The 16,318-nt window shown below is 40.6% G+C and overlaps 1 long non-coding RNA gene across 1 annotated transcript in view; it reads right to left on the bottom strand.

Annotated features, from left to right (window-relative positions):
* Positions 1 to 269: 269 nt before the first annotated feature.
* LOC115474483 overlaps positions 270 to 16,318 on the bottom strand; it is a 122,598-nt gene continuing 106,549 nt past the window's right edge. The window contains exon 3 of the long non-coding RNA XR_003942864.1: positions 270 to 402. This is a non-coding gene — a long non-coding RNA (uncharacterized LOC115474483). The remainder of the gene's footprint in view (positions 403 to 16,318) is intronic.

The following is a 16,318-nucleotide window of genomic DNA, read 5'->3' as shown; positions in this document are numbered from 1 at the left end:
TTACTCACTAACTGCCCAGACCAATCTTTCTTCCGTTATTGGTCCTGACCTGCCATCTAAAAAAATCAAGCAAGCGCTTGGCCTCAGCTGTAGAACATTATGTTTTTCTGTTGTCATTCTTGCTACAGTATTTCATTTATCACTCTTTTCTATATTTCTTTTACTGAATTGTTTTCTGAACAGCAATTTTTTCTTCCTCTATAAAGCACCCCATCACCCCTACAACCTCCTCCTCCCACCCCCCACCCCCTGACTCCCCCTACCTCAATCACTCTTTGCAACCATGTCAGCAACTAGCTGGAACTGGTCTCAGCATGCAGCAGCGTGTATTTTCTTTGTCTTTCTTAGGCTAACACTGACATCTGCTGGTCCAGATAAAGAAAAATTTCCCAGTGATGTTACCTATTTAGTTTGAAGATTCATTACTCTTGTTAGAAGCATGTTTTAAGATGCAACTGAGTTCTTATATACAAATATCTTTGAGGCACAAAAAAAGGAACTTATGCTACGATCCTTAAGCTTTTGTACAATATTTCATCACTAATTGCTTTATGAGCAAGCCCATAAGTTACACATTTCCTATATTACTGACACTAATAGCCCGTTCAATAACCACAATGGGATAAAAGCAAACAGTCCAAAATATAACAAAGAAAAAAAGACCTAGTCAAATAGAATTAAATACTCCACAAATGATTAAGGCAAAACAATGAAAAGAATAATAGTCATACAAACAAAAATCAAATAAAGAGAACAGGAAAATGTCAATGAAACTTTGGTTCCTTGGAAGATATTTCGAAAATTATTTGATATAATAATTTGTCACCTGTGGGATAGCTTTAAGATATGTCACTATGGGGTACATTTACTAAAGTGTGCTAGGTTTTTGCACTTAACGCAGTTTAGCAGTCAAAATCAATGCACCTTAAGTGCAAAGGCTCTGTAGTAAGTGAAAGGGGGTGTCCACCATTTCCCCTGCAGTTTCTGTACAGACACATTCTCTGACCTGCATTACTTGCAGACCTGATAATCACAAGTTTATCTAATGTCACCTCTTGAGGTGGCCTTAGGTTATTTATTTATTTATTTGATTTATATTCTGCCTAAAAAAAACCTAAGCAGAGTACAATAAAACGTACATAAAAATACATAGATCAAAAACAAACATCAAAACAGCACATATCAAACAAATAAAATAGCATGCTAAACATCTTGTGATACTGTGGTCATATTCTGCTTCAACCCCCAGGATATGGCAGCAAAAACAAGTGGGTCTTAAAATGTTTCTTAAACCCTTACAAAGATGAAGATATCAGACAAATGGTTCCGTAGGTGCGGCCCTGCAATTGAAAAGGCAGTTGGGTGGGTCAGGGGCATTCACTAAACGTACGCGCAGTATTATAGAATTTGCGGGATATGCGCCTAAGGGGTCCTTTTACTAAACCACATAAGTACCTACACATACCCAACATGTGCCAAGTCTGAGTTACCACCAGGCTACCACATGGCCAAGGTAGTAATTTAATTTTTGGCGCGCATCCACTACGCACACCAGAAAATAATTTGTATTTTCTGCCACATGGCGCTACCGGGCGGTAAAAGGCATTTGACGCATGTAGGCCATTACCGCCCGGTTAAAGCGTGAGACCTTACAGCTAAGTCAATGGGTAGCGGTAAGGATTTAGACCCAAAATGGACGCACATCAATTTTCATTTTGCTGCATGTACATTTTCGGTGAAAATTTTAAAAAAGGCTGAAAAATGGATATGCGTGCATCCAGAACAGGTGCCTACACTACCTCAGCCCATTTTTCAGCGCACCTTAGTAAAAGGACCCCTTAGTTAGGTGTGAAAATTTATATTAGGTATGAGCTGTTGTAATTCCTCACACCTAAAAGTTCCGTGCGGATCCTGGTTTTACATGCTAATCTATACATGGCACCCCGCTCGCAATGCCATTTGTAGGGTAGCATTTGGCACTGATTTTTGCAAGCACTATAAACAGCACTCATGTTTGCTTACAAGTGTCATTTGGGACTTAGAGAGCGTGCTGCCATGCTATACAGGAGGATCCTGTTCATGGACACAGCACCTCTTTAGTGTTTCTCAGAGATCTGTCCTATCTTACTATACAGTGCTTGTATACTTGTGTTCTTTCAGTGAAAAGCTTAGAGTTCAGCCTGCTGCTGTAGCCTAATGGTTAGCACTGCAGCCACAGAAGCTATTCACATTGGGATTTGACATTGCTGTGTTGCACAACTCCTGCTGCCTCCACCTTCATAGGTTATCATGCTGATGTTGATATATTTGCCTCATAACAGGTGGGGGAAAGAGGCATCTGTGATCTTATTTCTAGGTCAGAATAAATATGGCAATAACAATTTACACTCTGACATAAACATGCTACCCTCCTAATGGATCATTACAAATGCCTGAGATGTGGCATTGTGTAGCAGATGAGTTAGTCTAGTGGTTGAAGTAGACAACTTATCATTTGGGTGGTGGATTCAAACCCCACTACTGGTATCTGCTACATTGAGCTATTTTCTTCACATTCTATTGCCACAGATAAGGAAGTGGCATCCAAACAGTGGTTTCTTGAACTAGGGTTATAGCTGACTGATGTAGTCTGGAACCTTCCCTTGCTTATACTTATACCCTAGAGAAAGAGACTTGCCAGGTTCTTCTATATTTATTGTAGCACCTCCTCCTGTGACCCCAGATGATGAATAGCTTGAAGGGCCTATGCAGGATGAGCCTGGCTAGCAGGAGGGGATCATGGTCCAAAAACTTCAACTGCCTTCTTTCTGTAGCCATTTTTTTAAATCTCTTCAGACTGGCTGTTAGAATAGCCTGTCAACAGTGTTCTTGTGGCAATGATCTTGGAAATCAGTAATACAATAGGCTGCGAGAAAAATCGATGTATGGATGTTTGAAGATGAAAATACAGATGTGTCTTGAATAGAACAAAGAATGTTTGTGGATTGTGATACCTGTTAAAGGACTAATCAGAAATGCTGCAATACCTGGAATTTCATGATCCATAGGTACTTTCTTTACATGCATGAAGCCATTACACAATATGCACTGACATCCGCACTGAGGTCAGTGCTGATTTCCACATGGAATCATTGCATGGAAATATCAGCATGAAAATTTAATTGCCGATGGATCTGCATGTTTTTTAGCATGGAAATCAGGACTAAGCAAATTCTACAAATTGCGCTCACCTCGGAGCGCCCTTTATAGAATTGATTTTTCAGCACCGTTTATAGAATTGGGTCCTATATCACTACCATCAAGTTCTTGTTACCTCTGTTGGTTATTCTATGAGGCCATTTTACTAAGCTGCACTAAAAAGCAGCCTGCGCTATCACTAGTGCATGGGTTTCGCACATGCTGTGCCCATTTTTAGTGTGGCAGCAAAATGGCTGCATTTCCTAAAACACGTGTTAGTGCTTACCACATCTTAGTAAAAGGGCTCCCATATTTGCCAGATATGGCCCACAAGTTGTTCACAGAAAGGTTACATGTTTATTGCAATATAAACCCTTTAGGAATACTACAGACAGGGCTTAGTTACTGGGGGAAAAGTCTGGAATGAAGTTCTGCTCCAGTTTGTCCCTTCCAGGCAGCCTGCAGAGAAGAGGAAGGGTTGAGCAGAGAACAGTCCCTCTACTCTCTCATTTATTTATTTATTTAGGGGTCTATTTACTAAGCTTCTTAGATGGGCACACAGATGTGGAATGCACTTCCAACTCACCTGAGAACGATCAACGAACTAACTAACTTCCGCAAATCTCTGAAGACTTACCTCTTTGACAAAGCCTATAACGAGAACCCATAGCTAACCTCAACACAGAACCTTTCAACTTCAGGCAGAATGTATCTCTCCACAATTACTTGATCAAATTCCTTTGTCTCCTTGACTACTTTGTAACTCCAAAATGTACACTTTGTAACATCATATGTACACTTTATCCTGTATGGCGCTGCCACAACAGGTCTTTGTAAGCCACATTGAGCCTGCAAATAGGTGGGAAAATGTGGGATACAAGTGAAATAATAATAAGCTGCTGTAACAAGTGGTCTTAGCAGGCCATTGCATGGGTTTTCCCACGTGTTAAGGCCATTCTTTCCACAGCAGTAAAAGGAATGCATTCCCATTTTTTGTATTAATAGTCATGTGCTAATATTGCCACTATCATGCAGCCATTTTAAAAAATAACTGCGTGAGCACTTTCCGACACCTATTTTGTAGGCGGTAAGGGCTCAAGAAATAATCCTGTGCTAACCAGTTAGCACTCAGTAATGTAGCTGTGCTAACTGATTAGTGCAGGAATGGCCTCCAAGGAAAAAGAAAAAGTATTTTTTTAGAGCATACCAATTTGGCAGCTGCCGCAGGACGCCTGAATGCATCCCACAGTATAACATTTTAAGCTTTGATAGGCATGCAGTAACACTTACCACAGCTTAGTAAAGGAGTCTTTTATTTATTAGGATTTATTTACTGCTTTTTGAAGAAATTCACCCAAGGCAGTGTTCAGCAAGAATAACTTGAACGTAGGCACTCAAACACACCCAGAAGAAGGAGCATTAACTCTAACGTTTTTGTCTGTTGGACCAGACATGGTAAAGTCTGTATTTTTCCACCAGATCTGCCCCTGACACGGCCTTTTTCCAAGCAAAACAAGGCCATGTCAGGCACAGATGTTTGAATCTCTGGGAGCTTTGGAATATCAATAAAGACTGTTTGGATCTGGTGGACCGTTTGCCTCGTTGCTTGCTCACAACACAATAGGCAATAAAACATTTTTAATATAGGGTATAAACAGAGTTGGAAAAAATCAGCAAATAAGATAACAGGGCTAATTTAAAGAAAGTTGGGCATGAAGTCAAAAAGGTGCATGAATATAATCTCAGCTAGAGTAGCAGTGGATAAGCAAGACCTGCTATAGTAGGTGCAGCCAGTGTTAGCCCTCGAGTTGTGTGACTGCCCAGTTCAGAGGCTTCCCATCAGCAGCCTGAGAACCAGGGGAGCCAGGTTTGATTCCCACTGCAGCTCCTTGTGGCTCTGGGCAAAAAAAAAAACTTAACCCTCCATTGCCCCAGGTACAAAACAAATACCTGCATATAACATGTAAACTGCTTTGATTGTAACCACAGAAAAGTAGTATATCAAGCCCCATCTCCTTTAAAGGCTTGGGTGAAGAGCCAAGCTTTAACCTGCTTCTGAAATATAGTCTCGTGTTAAGTGAATCTTCTCAAGGAGTGCATTCCACAGTGTGGGGGCTACTCTGGAGAAGACTTGCTGGCTGGTGCCACGTTGTGTGGTGTCCTTTGGAGAGGGTATGATTAGAAATATTCCAACTGCCTCTACTTCCCCTTGCTCATCCCCTGGCTCTACAGTTCTACTTCCTTTCTGCCTACAAATTAAGCCCTGCCTAAAGATACCAATTCAAGTTATTAGAGTGCCCAAGATTATTCTTGGCTTATTTGCTAGGGAATACCAAATTGCCAGGCTTAATAAACAATGAAAAGAAATACTAGTACATTGGCTGTGTATATAGTTGGAATTGGTTCCAAAGGAAAACACCATCTATGTAGTTATGCCATATGCAAATTTAAGACATTTACACAACTCATTGTAGAAACTGATCTAGCTCTTGACTGGATTCTCCAGAGAAAAAATATCATGAACCTCTAATCTGTTAATCATGCATTCATTTGATGATCACTATTAACTATCAGTGCTCAAATATCACTTGTAAAACTATATTCCAAAAGGAATTATTGACCTATACAACTAACAATTCATTATCCATACAGTTTTAGCTTAGAATATTTGGGGCATCATTTTTGGTCTTCTTTAGAATGCACATGCAGAGAAAGTACCTATGGATCATGAAATTCCATGTACTGCAGCATTTCTGATTGGTCCTTTAACAGGTATCACAACCCACAAACATTCTTTATACTATTCAAGACACATCTGGATTCTCATCTTCAAATATCCATACATCAATTTTTCTCACAGCCTATTGTATTACTGATTTCCAAGACTTCTGCCACAAGCACAGTGTTGACAGGCTATTCAAACAGCCAGTCTGAAGAGATTTAAAATCATTAACATGTTTAATTGTTTTGTATTGAAATAAAAGAAAAAAAGATTTGACCTGAGTGCACATCTTCAGTTGTATTGTTCAGCACAACGAGTGTAATTTCATAACAGATCGGTCAAGTGAAATATTTAAAAAAGGGCCTACGTGCCTTTAGAAAGTAGGATTTCAGAACTTGTTCGTGTACTTTATGAAGATAGTTCTAAAACAATGTGTCTAGTTTTAGGAGCCCAGAACATGTGCAAATGTGTCTATATCAGCCCATAAATGCCAACATTTAGGCTACGCACTGTTCTATAAAATTGTGCCTAATGTGAGGACACACTGGAGATGACCACAGAATACCAGAAAGCAGCCAAGAATGTCATCAAAGAAACAATTCTTTTTATTGACATCTGTTCACATCAGTATTATAAACAAATGTAAACCCACTTGATGGACTGCACACAGGGAATCTAAAAAAACAACCTAAGCACAAATAAATACAATAATAAGAAAATAAAAAGCAAAAGATTAACCAGCATGTATATAAGACACACATAAAATAAATTTAAATATTGAACTAGTGTTGCAAATATGTTACAAACACATAAATGAAAAATATTATGTAGCCCATGAGTAAATAGTATCATTTTTATAATCATTTGTAATTTGCTTCAATTTCTCTAATTCTAAAAGGAAGAATGACACACTAAAAGCTTCTGTAGATGAGAAGACTGCTGTTTTAAAAAAAGAACATAGTAATTTTGAAATGATGTTGGATGATGTTAATCTTTTGCTTTTTATGTTCTTATTCTTGTGTTTATTTGTCCTTAGATTGTTTTTTTTGGACCCCTGATACAGGCGATGTATCCGAAACATGGCCCATGTAAAGTACAGCAAGTAGGTTTGCATTTGTTTATGATACGGATGTGAGCAGATGTTTCTTTGAAAACATTCTTGGTTGCATTCTGGTCTTCTTTGGCCATCTCCACAGTTTTTTTTGCTGCGTTCTGAGGTATGGAGGTGTGTGTCCCTCTTCTTTATTCTTCTTTTGCCTAAATGTGAGGATATATAATTTGAAGTTTGGTGTACACATGAGCAGAGTTGGGGCAGAATGTGGCACACAGTTACATGCATAAATTATAGAATACACATGCACATTTTTTTGCACAAATGCACAAGCATTTGTTCCAGCTCTTTTGATGGTGTACACTGTCATGCCTAAAATATATGCCTGTATTTGCCCTTCTATGCTAGTATTCTACAAAGACGTAAGTGCATACTTCTCTTCATAAAATAGGCTCCAAATAGGCACCTTCTTGGCACCTAAAAATAAGACACTGTTACAGAGTTACCTTCCATGAGTGACCATGCATATCTTACCAAATGGTGAAAATGAAATCTGTGCAAGTACATATGTCAAAGGAAAAATGGCCTCACAGAGCTCCTAGATCAACATGAACTAATAGAGCTAAAACGGATCAAAAATGATCCTCTGTTCATCATTGGTCAAAGAAACCTTTGATCTTAATGACGGGTAACTAGTTGCTGCTACTGATTTCGTAACAATCAAGTTTTAAATCACATTGTTATTGTATCTATTATTGCAACCCCTGTAGCTACACACAAATAAGGATTATATAAAACTGACAGGAAACTTATCTTTCAGTCGCTTTTACTACTGGCACTTGTAACGTCGTATGCTGGAGCGAGTTTCTTCTCCCCCTCACCACTAGCCGACGATGGCCAGCGTTTCGTGCCACTGCTTCAGGGTCTATGTGGTGGGGCTATTTTTGAAACTGGCTCAAGTTAACTCCTCCGTGCCTTTCATTTTTGATCCGTTTTAGCTCTATTAGTTCATGTTGATCTAGGAGCTCTGTGAGGCCATTTTTCCTTTGACATATGTACTTGCACAGATTTCATTTTCACCACGTGGAAGTAATTGTTACTATATATCTTGAGATTGTGGACTTCCGCACCCTACATTTGATTACGTTTAGTGTATCTTACCAAATGGACCTCAGCAGTGTCACTCAGAAGTTCCAAGATCTTCATTACCTCCAAGATTTATACACCCACCTGATTACTGGTCTATAAATACTTATTCAACTTATTATATTCTCAAAATATTCATCTAACAAATTATTTACACGTGGAGTAATAATTCTCCTAGTCAGTCAGGGGATCTTGACCAACATGTTTTGCCCAAAGGCTGTATTAAGAAATTTCACCTTAACATACTGACCACACCATCCTGACTGGTAATATAATTAAATAGATGAATATTTTGAGAATATTAAAATACGTTGAATAAGTATTTCTGGACCAGTGAATGTGTGAATCTTGGAAGTAATGAAGATCATTGAATCTCTGAGTGACACTGCTGAGGTCTGTTAAATTTCTGAGAGAATAGAGCAATATTGTTCTTTGATGTTTATGTTTGAGCTCCTTCTAAAGATTTATATCACCTAATTTGCTAGTTATCTTATAAAATGTACATATACATTACATCTCTGCCTCAACCCTGTCCAAACTGCACCCCTGGGATTTCCTACAGACAGATCATGTCAAAGTAGTGTGTTCTTGAGGCATGCTTACTTGTTTGCATATATACCATTGTACAGCTCTATAATAGTTTTTTTTAAAAATATGTAAAGTATACTTTACACACAGAAAATGCTTTATACATTTAGCCCCATGTCCTTTTACAATTCATTGAGTGACCTGTTTAAATCCTTGTAGTACTGCATGGCTCCGTGGGATGGTGCTAACATTATGGCACACTATTACTTCTATACAAAAAGTATGGCAAACTAATTGGGCATGTGTCATCCCCAAAGTACAATACATGTCATTGACTATCACTATGTGTAAACCAAATTACCTTCTGGAATTGCATAATTAAACACACAAGTAATTAAAGTTCATCAGGAACAGCTGAGTCACTCTGATTTTCAAACTCCTATCCCTGAACTTTGGGGTTTGCAGGCCTGCTGTTAAGGTAGATTTACCAGATTGCACTGGGTCATGGGAGACAAGCTGAGCAAGTCTTGAGTTTGCCCTATTACATCTGCTTTAATTAGAGACATTAGAACTACAAGTCCACAGATACAAAAAGGCCAAATCAGGGCTCACTTAGCCTGTGCATTAATAACTCACAGCCATCTGTCAATTTTTCTTGCACAAAGATCACTGTCATAGATAGAAAGTTGAGTTTGACGAATGTTTGATTTGACCCAGCACAGTGCAACTTTTCTAATGTGCTTATCTAGGGAGTCATTTTCAAATAAATGTCTACGGGTTATTGCAAAGTCTGTAGGTATTTTGATTTCCCTTTGAAAACTATCTAGGGAAAAATACTCAGACATGTTTCTCTTTTCTTGTGCAGGAACCTTTTTCCTTCAAAATAAAATGTACGTCGTTCTGAAAATGCAAAATGAACAAGGATTCTTGTTTAGTATCAGTAGGTGTTGATTTGAATAAGTAGGGCCTGGCTATATCATTATGGGTTGGAACACAGAGGTTTCTTTTGGAGCATGAGATGAGAAAAATAATCTTATTTCACGAGTAGAAGGGAGGGGCAAACACACCCTGGGGAAGGGTTTAAATTAGTGTGCAGTGGTAGAAGTTGGAAAGAGTCTTAACCAACTGTGTTTAATGTGAATGAAGGAAGGTGAGAGGAGAGGAATGGAAAGAGTGGGTAGGTGAATGATGGGTTTAGCTTTCCTATGCCATGTTTCGTAGGTAAAAAGATGGAAATTAAGGGAAGCAAAACTATTGGAAACAGAGTTTTGGTGGATGCCTCAGTAGAGAGACACATAAGACCCTTTGAAGAAGTTTGCAAGTATCTGAATGTATTTGTCGCTTAATGCCACATCAATTAAGAACAAGGCAACTGTAACTCAGGATTTGATAGAGGAATATAATGTAGATCTTAGAAACATGGAAAAAATGGCAGATAAAGACCATATGAAACACACACTCTGAAAGGTTTCACTTAGCATAAGACTATTCCCACTTCAGCAAGCAAATGAAAGCTTGGGTTTTCATTGAAGCCTTTAATGGAAGAAGTAACTAACTTGCTAATCACACATAAGGAGTGACACTGGCTGTATATAATGCAACGGTACATGTTTGTCCACTCCTATCCTAGCTGAAATAAACTTCAAGCACATTTCTGACCTCATATGCAACTTTCTTTAAATTAGTACCCTTATTTTCTAACTCCTGTTACTCTGTCTTATCTTTGCTTATACCCTATGCTGTCTATTAAAATGTTTTATTGCATATTGTGTTGACATTGTAATGTAGCATATTGTGCAATACCTTGTACTAGCCGTTATGCCCGTTAAAACGGGTGAGATTTCCAGCTACTCTCCTCGCCAGGTCGCCGCCACCCCTCCCCCCCCCCCAAGGTCACCGCTACCGTTCCCTCCCCCCCCCCCAGGAGTCGCTGGCCCGGGCCCTCTCTTCGCAATTCAACTTACAGCGCCAAAACTGCAGCAGGCAGATCAGCTGAGCTGCCATCAGCCTTCCTTCTCTGCCTGTGTCCCGCCCTCGTGTGACGTAATGCTGGCGAGGGCGGGACAGAGGCAGGGAAGGAAGGCCGACGGCAGCTCAGCTGATCTGCCTGCTGCGTTTTCGGCATTGTAAGTTGAATTGCGAAGAGAGGGCACGGGCCGGGTGGAGGGGGGCAGCGGCTGTGACTCTGTTTGGGGGGGAACGGTAGCGACCTCGGCGGTTCCCTCCCTTCCTCCCCTTCGCGCAGTTTCCCTCTCTATCCCGCCCCCATCACACGTATTGACACCGGGGAGGGACAGAGAGGGAAAGTCTCTACTGCGCATTTGCAGGTGAGTACGGTCACTTGCAATTTATATGTTTGATTGTTGTCTGAATATTTTTACTGCTGTAATTGTCTATTGCCTATATTTGACTTACTCTTACTGTGCATCTCCTTTAGGGGTCCTTTTACAAAGTCATGGTGAAAAGTGACCTGTGGTAGTGTGGGCACATCTTTTAGGTGTGCTGGGCCATTTTTTACTGCGGCTGGGAAAAAGGCTAATATTAATGGGCTGGGAAATGGGCCTGCACTAATATTAAAACTAGTGCACGCCTATTTACAGCCCCAGCCTTTACCACCACCCATTTACCTAGCAGTAAGGGCTCACATGCTACCCACATGGTAATCATGCAACTTGCGCCTACATGGGCATGCTGCCGGTCCTGCCAAACTCAGAATTACCGCCGGGCACATGCACTACCCTGGAAGTAGTGTTGATTAGGCCCATGCTACCCACACGTTAGCCCTCCTGTGCTTTTGTAAAAGGGCCCCTAAGTGAATTACTTCAAAAAGGTGGTAAATAAATTCAAATAAATAAATAAAGGCCTATCCATTCTGCCCAACTACTAATCTCTGTTATCCCTTCCTCTCCCTTACAGATCCTCTCTGCTTGCCCCAGAATTTCTTGAATTCAGAACCAAATGACCTACTGGTCGACTAACACATTTACCACTCATTCCATAAAGAAGCATTTCTAGATTACTCCTGAATCTATCACCTTTCATCTACATCCTGTGCCCACTTGTTCCAGAGTTCCCTTTCAATTGAAAGAGATTTGACTCCTGTCCATTTGTGCAATGGAGGTATTTACAAATGTCTTTATCATATCTCTCCTCTTCTATCTTTCTTCAAAAATATGTCTATTCAGATTTTCAAGCCTGTGGTCTTCATCATAAAGCATACAGAGCGATTATACCTTCAAAAAGACACAAATAGGATGGAGTTGATCCAGCGGGCAATTTGAAGATATAGGTGCTCATTTTCAAAGCAGATGAACATTTTAAAATGCCTAAAAAAAAAATCAGAATATATAGGAGTCATTTTACCCCACTTTCCCCAGCAGGAATTTTGTTAGATCAATTTGAGGTTTTTGTGCTGCTGGGGAGGGGGGGGGGGGGGCATCAGTTGCTTAGGAAAACAAGTATAATGGGCAAAAAGACTATCTTGGGTGTCTGGACGGTCCAGGTCTCACCTTCTTTTTGGACCTGGCGTAACAAATTTCATGCATTAATGCTTTTCGAAAGTAATCAGGCTAAGACATCTCCCAAGTGCAGAAAATTGTTTTTGTCCACTTGGGAGGGTTACATCCAGTCCTCCCCCCACCCCCACCCCCGCAGGGCCTGTAGTGGTATTCTGAACTCTCTCTAGATCCTGATATATTTTTTTCTCTCTCTATCTTGAGGTGTACCAAAGGATTATGTTGTAATTGGAGGGGAAAGGGAAGGGTGGTTTTGTCTGTTCTAGATATTAGAGCATTTTGTTCAGATGGGGGGGGGGGGCATAAGAATCCAGGCCTCTCCCCCGCCCCCCTTATTATTTTATAATTTCTATTGCACTGATATCCATTGTATTTTGCTCTGGGGATTTGTTATTTGTTACTTGTTTTTCAAAAATTCAATAAACATGACTAAAAAAAAGTTATATTAAAAAATGTCTAAAAAAATCATCTTTCTGCTAAAAATGTCCAAATCCTGATTTTGGAAAGTCAGAATTTGGACGTTTCACACTGCAGTTCATCCAAATAGTAAGGGGGTGTGTTGTGAGTATATTTGGATATAACAAAAGAGAGGGAACAAAGTACAAACTAAAGTCCAAACAAAAAAAACAGCACCACGGGCCTTTAAAAATGGAACACAGTTCTTTAATGAATGAGCCTTGACAAAAAGACCCGACACGGGCCGTGTTTCGGTGACTAGCACCTGCGTCAGGGGTCACAGTGATGACGTGGAAAACTTGGGGAATAACTCGAATATATTCCTCTACAATATATTATTCCTTACCCCACGTCTCATGTAGTAAAAGCTACAAAGCACCAAGGCACTTTCACTTTCTGTATCAAAATACAGAAAGTGAAAGTGCCTTGGTGCTTTGTAGCTTTTACTACATGAGACGTGGGGTAAGGAATAATATATTGTAGAGGAATATATTCGAGTTATTCCCCAAGTTTTCCACGTCATCACTGTGACCCCTGACGCAGGTGCTAGTCACCGAAACACGGCCCGTGTCGGGTCTTTTTGTCAAGGCTCATTCATTAAAGAACTGTGTTCCATTTTTAAAGGCCCATGGTGCTGTTTTTTTGTTTGGTGAGTATATTTGGGACAGGACCAGGCAAGGCCCAAAAGTAGGACATCCAACAGGGAGTTTCAAATGGGAAGAAACATCCATGTAACAAAAAAAAGATGTTTTTTATCTAGACCTGTTTCAGTCACATCCAAGTTACAAAAAGTTGTTTTAATTGAGCAGCAGACCACTAGAGGGAGGAGTGAACTAATGGTTAGTGTGGAAGCCTTTGATCGTAGCAACCTGCGTCCAATTCCCACTGCAACTCCTTGTGACTTTGGGCAAGTCACTTAACCCTCCATTCTCCCAGGTACATACAAAACCTTACGCCTATGTTTACTAAGTGGTGCTATGGGTGTGTTATTGTTTTTAACGCGTGTAAATGGTTTATGCATGTTAAACGCTAATGCGCCCATAGAAATGTATAGGCGCGTTAGCGTTTAATGTGCCTTAAATTTGCAGGCACGTTAAAAATGCTAACGCACCTTAGTAAACATACCCCTTAGATTATGAGCCCTCTAGGGACAGAGAAAGTACCCGTACATAATGTGTACAGTGCTGTGTATGTCTAGTAGCACTATAGAAATGATTAGTACTAGTAGTGGTAGACCTCTCCTTAATCCCCCAGTAGTTGCTGTTCCCTTCCCTTCCCTCTCCCCTGACAGTGAAACTAAAAAGAAAAACCAGGCTCTATGTCAGCTGCAGATATTATGGCCATTCTGAACAAAATAGTAAACAGGTCAGAGGAGAAGCCTAGTGTTTAGTCCAATAAACTGTAAACTAAAGGACCCAAGTTCAAATCCCACTTCAGGTTTTATTTTAGCAATTCTAAGCCGTCTAGCAACAGAAAAATACCTACTGTATGTAAATATACATTACAGCTGCAAGCCTGAAGGCTATTGATGAGGGTGTACATTGAGGTACAGTAGGTATTTTTCAGGTCCTGGAGGGATCACAATTTCACACACACACAAAAGAATTGTAGTAGGGTTTGAACATGTGTCCCTTGATGTTTCACTTTGAAAAATGGCTATTCATTTTGGGTGTTTTCAGTGCAAAAACATCCGTCTCACAACCATAACCAAACAAGAAATCTAGACATTTTTCCTGTTTAAATATGGTGGTGAGATGGCCGTTTTGGGGTTTGGAAGGCTAACGGTGGTAATAGATTCCTGTGATAAAGTTTTCAGGTTCAGCTCCTTACGAAGCACCTAGCGAAACAGGAGCTCGCTGTTGGGCATACCCAGCAATCACAGAATGCACCGCAGCTAAGTACCAGTTTTGTTGAATACGTTAACACAAAAATAAAAAGTAATCAAATTGAGGTTTTTTAGACTTATGGCGATACTTGCGAAACGCATATTTTTTCCAGAAAGAAACTTTTCTAATGTGCGTTGAGCGAATCGGGCCGCCAAGCTAAATATTAGCATCAGGTACTGAGTGTCTGAAGTCTTTTCCTCAGTTTAAGAGAAATATAGAGAGACTAGTAAAAAAGGCCTGTTTCTGACACAAATGAAATGGGTGCTAGCAAGGTTTTCCTCGGCTCCCCTGCAGCCACCCATGTCCAGTGACCCTCCTCTCCCCCTGCAGCCACCCATGTCCAGAGACCCTCCTCTACCCCTGCGCCCACTGCAGCCACCCATGTCCAGCGAACCTTCTCTCTCCCCTGCCCCCCTCCTGCCACCCATGTCCAGCGACCCTCCTCTCTCCCCTACCCCCCTGCAGCCACCCATGTCCAGCAACCCTCCTCTCTCCCCTGCCCCCCCCTCCAGCCACCATGTCCAGCGACCCTCCTCTGGACATGGATCAGCTGTGAGGCATGGTTTTTTTTTCCCCTGGGTTCTGAAGTTGACATTATAATGGCTACGGTGATGTCAGCCTGATCTATGGAACCTAGCAGACCAACTCGGAATGAGCAAGTCAGAACGTTGGAGGTGAGAATTATTATATAGGATTTGCTTGCTTATAGTGTACTTTAAGATTGCCTTTACTCACGCAAGTACCAAGTAAATAATTAATGAATACATTATTTTCAACGGAAATCGTAAATGGCCATCTGCAATTAAAATTATTGGCACACAGCAATTTACTTCCTGAGCACTTACTGCTTCCTATTTAGAAGGTGGTAAGGGCTCTCGTGCTAACTCGGCAGTAATCAGGCAGCGTGTGTTGATAGCAAATTACTGCCGGACACGCATACTCCCCGCCCCCTGTGCTAGAAAATAGAAAAATATTTTCTGACATGGGAAACACTGTACAGGAAATATAGAACTACCACAGCATACCATGATACACCACACGATAGTGCTGTTTTGCTACATGTTACCTGCACGGTAGCCCTACTGCGCCTTTGTAAAATGGCCCCTAAATGAGGTCCCACCAGAGACTTATACAGGGGCATCATCACCTTCGTTTTCTGCTGCCCATTCCTCTTATGCACCCAAGCATCCTTTTTGCTTTTGTCATCACTTTTTCTTCCCCTTGGCAACCTTATCAGAAATGATCACTCCATAGTCCCACTCTTCTTTTGTGCATAGGGGTACTTACTACTACTACTACTTATCATTTCTATAGCACTACAAGGCATACGCAGTGCTGTACATCATACACAAAAAGACAGTCCCTGCTCAAAGAGCTTACCGTTCCCTTGAGTTTTTGCAACCCGACTGCATGATCATTTTTTAATCATTAAATCTTAGCTGCCAAATGCTAGACCCTTCTCCTGTTATCTAAATCATAGAGTATCTGCCCTCTTGCAGATTTTAGTATCATCTACAAAGAAGCAAACCATACTAGACAGAAGTTCTGCAATATTGCTTACAAAAATGTAAAAAAAAAAAAAAAAAGCACCAAGACTTGATCCTTGTGGCACACCACTTGTAAGATCCATTTCCTCAGAATGAACTCCATTTACCACTATCCTTTGTTGCCTTCCACTCAACCAGTTTCTGACCCATTCAGTCACTTTAGAGCCTGTACCAATGGTGTTCAGTTCATTTATAAGTCACTTATGTGAAACTGTGTCAAAGGGCTTTGGCAAAATCTAAGTATACCGCACCTAGTGCTACTAATTTGATCCAACTCTCTGGTCACTCAG

Source organism: Microcaecilia unicolor, chromosome 7, assembly GCF_901765095.1.
Source record: "Microcaecilia unicolor chromosome 7, aMicUni1.1, whole genome shotgun sequence".
NCBI lineage: Eukaryota > Metazoa > Chordata > Amphibia > Gymnophiona > Siphonopidae > Microcaecilia > Microcaecilia unicolor.
This window is presented reverse-complemented; position numbering and strand designations above follow the sequence as displayed.